At 26.0% G+C, this 6,535-nt stretch overlaps 1 protein-coding gene across 8 annotated transcripts in view; it reads left to right on the forward strand.

The window, feature by feature from the left end:
- The window catches only part of LOC118441501 (uncharacterized), a 62,864-nt gene that overhangs the window by 22,154 nt on the left and 34,175 nt on the right, over nucleotides 1-6,535 (forward strand). The window lies entirely within an intron of this gene.

The following is a 6,535-nucleotide window of genomic DNA, read 5'->3' on the forward strand; positions in this document are numbered from 1 at the left end:
CTCTCTCTCTCTTTTTTTTTTTTTATATTTCTTAATTGAAAAATTAATGACACTTTTTCATAAAACAAACGTTCAAACGTATTTGTAAATGATAATTATTGGGATCGGTCGTTTACTCGTAAAGTAATTTATGCATACATACGTTACACGTTTCACTTTGTGTGAAAAGAAAAAGGAAAAGGAAACAAAGAGAGAGAGAGAGAGAGGGAGAGAGAGAAAAAAGGTCACTGAAACAAATAGGAATGCGGAGGAGAAAATAAAATGTTCTCTCTCTCTCTCTCTCTCTCTCTCTCTTTCTTTATCATTATCTCTCTTTATCTCTCTTTATATCTCCTTCTCTATTCTCCTTTAGTTAGTTATTACAAGAAATTATTATATTGTTCGTGTTTTAACATCTCTGAAGACAAGAGAACTTCTAAGTAACTATACTCCCCATTAATTCTCCTTGTCGGAGAAATAATGCTATATATATATATATATATATATATATATATATATATATATATATATATCAAAAGAGATCTACAGTTTCGACTCGTATTTTTAGTCGATTGATTGTATGCAAATCAACATTACGGTAATACGATTGTACAGTTATGAATATTCTTCCTCTCGCAGTAAATCTTCGTTCGATCGTTCGTTCGTTCGTTTGTTCGTTCGATAGATCGTTCTTATCGTTAGATAGATCTTAAATAACCAATAGAAAATATAATGATCCATAAGTACATTTCTTTCTTTTTTTTTTTTTTTTTTTTTTTTTTTTTTTTTTTTCGGACAGGTGTTTACGATCGTGTGGAAAAAAAAAGAGTTACAAAGAAAATTTACCGATCTACGAAAATTTAATTTGGCAGATTTTATGAAATAATCCGTTCGATTTAATCGATAAAGAAATTTTTTTTATTTCTATTAAATAATACATATTAATAATAATAATAATAATAATAATAATAATAAAATGAGATAATAATGATAATAATAATTGTTTTTGGATCAATCGTTAGTAATGAAAAAAAATCGAGTGACGGTAGAAAAAAAAAAAAGAAAGTAAATGATACGAAAAAAGATAAAGGACATTGAAAGTTTCTCTTTTTTTTTTTTTTTTGTTTTTTTGTTTTTTTTTTTCTTCAATTTAAAATGATTATCAATAAAAAAATGGTTGACGATCGTAATGATCGGGGGGATGAAGAAGAGCATGATGAGAGGAGGAGGAGGAGGAGGAGAAAACACAATCGTTAAATTCTCCAAATAAGTCCGATAATATTTCACACTCTCTCTCTCTCTTTCTCTCTCTCTCTATCTCTCTCTCTCTCTCTCTCTCTCTCTTTCTCTCTCTCTCTATCTCTCTCTCTCTCTCTCTCTCTCTCTTTCTCTCTCTCTCTATCTCTCTCTCTCTCTCTCTACCCTATCTTTCCACAGGATGAAGCGATAATCTTCTCCGAACGAATGAAAATTTATCCGTCCGATCATCATTACCAAGGCATGATGCTAAATGAGAGACGAAATGAAATATAATAGAGAACCCCTTGTTAGAGTTAATAAATACTAAGAGGAAAAAAAGAAATCAAGTGGGGAAAGTGATTGTCCTGGGAGGGGGTTGGGGCAAGGGGGTGGAGAGAGACAGACGAGAATAAGCTTTCTGCTGAATACGGGCATTAATTTTATAATAAATTTAAGGAAAAGAGAAAAGAATAATTACGAAAAAAAAAAAAAAAAGAAAAAAAAACGAAATCGAACATAAGAAATTATAGCACGTAAAAATGACATACTATAACGGAGTACAACGTTGAATAAACGGATGAAAGTGAAATCGCGCGTGTATATATGTGTGTGTGTGTGTGTGTGTGTGTGTGTGTGTATGTGTAAATACATCGACGATAATTTAACACAATTAAAATATTATTGAATAATCGTAAATAAGTTATTGGTGTAAGTATTACGATGATAAATGAAAAATTAAAATAAAAATAGGTATTTAAAAATAAATAATAAAAAAAATATATATATCATAAAAAAATAAATTAGATTAAAATTATAACATGTGTGTGTGTGTGTGTGTGTGTGTGTATGTGTACTATTAAAAAATATATATATAATAAAAAAAATAAAAGAGAAATTAATATTAAATTGTATAACATCGTAATAAATCGTAATAAAAAGTGTATAACATCGACGATAAATTAGAAATAAAGAAAGAAATAAAATAATAAATAAATGTATTAGATTTAAATTAAACGTTTACGATATAATGAAAAAGAAAAGAAAAAAATAATGAAAGAATATATACATATATATATATATATATATATATATATATATATAATTCAAATATCACGAAATTAATTAATTTCAATTATTGGAATAATTATACAAAATAAAAATCAAGATCTATAAAATAAATCTCGTTAGTATGATTTCCTATATAATACATATACAATATATATATATATATATATATATATATATGTATATACTCGTATTTTCTATATAATTATGTTATTTTACATAAGTAGCGAATAAAATTTCTAAGACGTCTTTTCGTAGATGTAACATTTCTTGGTTATAAACCAAGGACATAGTCTTATATATTCACGTAACATGGTTTTCTTCTAGGATAAGAGGAGAAACCTTTCAGAGAATGATCAAATAAAATTGAATAAGCGAGAGAAAGGTGTATATATATATATATATATATATATATATATATATATATATTCATATATATATATACCGGTCGATGAACCTAACAGATGCTATACTGTCTTTCGTAGAAGTACGGAAACGAGGAGACAAGGTCGTATTATGGAGGAGAGTAGATTACTATGACCTTATTAGCTTCGATTCAACGTTTATGTGCATCGTGATCAACGACAAAGAAATAGATCGTTAAACTACACTTTGGTGTCGACGAATTATTTAAAATATATTTTTATTATTTACAAAAAATTTAATTAAATCTAATCTACGCGATTGAACAATTTCTTTTGTTTTATTTTATTATTTCATATGATCGATTTCAAGCAGGGTTCATCAATATGATTTTATAATGTGATCATACAGAAATTTCGATTGAAATGAGTTCAATGGCTCGTTATGGTTGAGAACCATTGAATTCCTTTTTATTTTTTTTTTTATTTTTTTTTTTTTTTTTATTTTTTTTTTTTTTTTTTTTTTTTTTTTTTTTTTTTTTTTTTTTTAAACAGATAAATCGTATAAAATCTACGAAGTGAATTTTTTCGAGAAAACCTTTTTAGAAATGAGAAAATCTATCGAGACAAAGAAAATAGATGTAGGATTGGATCATGTTAGATCATTATTCATTAAATCGTTCATTGTTCGAATTAACAATGAAAAAGTATATATATATATATATATATCCGTGTATATAGTTTTTTATTAATTAAATCATTGAAAGGTTGTACGAAAAAACGAAACTCATTATAATAAGTAGTGTCTTAAATGACAATTAAATATATAAATAATAAAATAATAAATTTTAATAATTTCTTTCCTTTTGACTTGTTTGATGTTCAACAGGAAACTCACTTTCCCTAGCGCGATGAATCGTATATACTTATGTACATAAATAAATACAACGTACGTATACAGTAGAACTTGATATATTCGTTATTATGATCGTTATTATACAGTTTGGAACGTTGACAAAGCAAAATATTATAATATATCATATCTTCAATGATTTAAGTTATTTATGAGTGGGTATCTTTGTTCGATGAAAGAAAGAAAAAGATAACTTGTGGATAAAGAGACAAAGTGTATATATACACACACACGCGCGCGCGCGTATGTGTATGTGTATGAGGAAGAGAGAGAAAGATAGAAATATACAAAATTATATAATAATTTTTTACTTTCATATTCAAATACGAGAATAATAATGTAATACTTTTTGTCTCTCTAACAAGAGTACTTTCGTTAAATAAATTGTTGTTTCTCGCGAGCTGGACAAACAAAAATGGCTTCCCTCGTAAGTGTTATTTTTTTTATTAGACAGTTGTTGCCTCGAACAATCGACATGGCCCCTCTTATTTACTCAGAAGTTTCTTTTGTTATTAGGTTATTTTTTTCACCCTTCTTTTTTTTTCTTTGTTTTTTTACGACAGTGGCTTTTTTTTTTTTTTAACTATTATAAATTATAAATGATAAATTTTATCCGACAGATGTCACGTCGACCGATCAACATGGCGCGTCTTTCTAGAGGTTGCTGTTGTTGAATTTTAGTTTTTTTTTTTTTTTTTTTTTTTTTTTAATTTTCCGTTTTTTTTTCTTTTATTTCTTTTTTCATCGTCGTTGTTATTATTTTTACTAATGTTGTTTTTACCGTTTGGTTATTTTAATGGCGAAGGGAAAGGTCGCACATTCATTGTCAAATTAGTGGCTGGTTATGGTCATTGCGCCAATTCCCTTCTACATCCGTCCTCCACGTCATTCTTTCGCGCGTAGGCTGTTGCCACTTTGTTTCGTCCACGAGTATCAAATGTGTCTCGGCACGTTATAATGTCTGTATTTCTTTTTTTTTTTTTTTTTTGTTTTTGTTTTTTTTCTTTCCTTAGTCAACATTCATCTACGTACGAACGAATGTTTTATGAATATACAGGATATCTTATATTTATCATTTTATCGTTTTATTATCGTTTGTTTCATGACTTTATAAGAAATTTTTTTTTTTTTATCATAATATATGACGATAAAAATTATTGTATAATTATTCAATTATGCAAAATAGTTTTATTTGTATTTCTTTTTTTTTTCTTTTTTTTTTTTTTTTTTTTTTTTTTTAATACATATATATATATATATTTACGTGATAAGTATAATAGTCTGCAATGCAGAAATAAATGAATGTCTTTATTTTACTTGTTATCATTATAAAAGATAAATATCTCTTTTCTTTCGAAGAGGACACATGCGATATCGAGACGGTATATGCGTGCAGACGATAGAATGATTACTCGAAAATTTACGGGTAATCAAAGTCGCGTGACGGCGACAAACTGGCATAGGATTTACCAATGGTCTAAAAAAGAGTTTAAGTAACATGAGTCTCATCTTTCATTTTTTTCCATTTCGTTTTCCTTCTTCGTTTCTGAAAATGGTATAACGACAATGACGTTCATTATCTTATTATCGAGTATTATATGTTTCATACTTTTTTTAATATCTTTTTTTCTTTCTTTATCTTTCATACAATATGCTTTGTAATAATATATATATATATATAACATAGCATACTATACTATATGTAATATTATAGTATTTATTCTTTTTGTTTAATATTTTATATACTATACCTATGATATATGAAATGTTGTATATTTTTTTTTTAAATATTTCATACACCAGGATAAACTATATTATATTTTATATGAAATATTATTTCTAATATTATATGTATATATATATATATTTATAATAAAATAATTTGTATATATATATATATATATATAAGATAGAATAATATTATTATATAATATAACTATGGTACTATCGTAACCTGGCTCTCTCACGCTATGATTACTCATCTTCTTCGTGTTCTATTATACAACTTTCCATTTCTACGTATTTACAAATATCCCTATATATACCATATATATATATATATATGTGTGTGTATGCATGTATATATAAATAGGAAGAGAATATCTTGCAATAGTTCGACTTTCTTTATCTGGTTGTTTCTTCCTGCAGATTTTTCTGATACTATTGAAAATCGTATTATCGAAATGAAATCTCAATTGGACGATATTAGAAATTGAAAATTGTCTCCTCTGCATATTGAAATTTTTTTCAATTATTATATAATCATCATATTAATTAATTAATTAACTTATAATACATGTGCAAATATACGTATATGTATATTTTTTTAATTTCATTTTATTGTATAATTAATTTAACAAAATGAATGAATATATATATATATATATATATATATATATATATATATATTGTTTTATATGATAGAAATAAAAAAAAAAGAAAAAATCAATTTAATTAATAATCGAAGTTCTCTATCGATTTATCGCAGAATAATCGAATTACAAATCGATATTACATGAACAATAGATCGTACGTACATTAGAATGTATCGCATCGATACATTATAAATGTGCATCGATAATAAATTTCCGTATGCAAATATCTTCGATCTGTCGATCGGATCGATAGATCCTTCATTCATTCATTCGATTCACGGACGAGCACGTGACAAGCCTTTCTACGTTCGTCGTCGATTTATAGTCGTCTTATGCTTACTTACAACTGATTGTTAGAAGACGTTTCTTCCTTCATTAAAACGAATCGTACGGTCAACGACCTAAACACGTTCGTGTCAACAATAATTTGTTTTTATTCTATTATATTTTCTCGTAACTATTTCAATAATAATAATAATAATAATAATATTAATAATAATAATAATAATAATAATAATAATAATAGTAATAATAATAATAATAATAATATCGGTGATTAAAAAAAAAAAAAAAAGAAAATTAAATTTTTACAAGATGTTACT

This window comes from Vespa mandarinia, chromosome 11 (assembly GCF_050613455.1).
Source record: "Vespa mandarinia isolate Hongniang chromosome 11, ASM5061345v1, whole genome shotgun sequence".
NCBI lineage: Eukaryota > Metazoa > Arthropoda > Insecta > Hymenoptera > Vespidae > Vespa > Vespa mandarinia.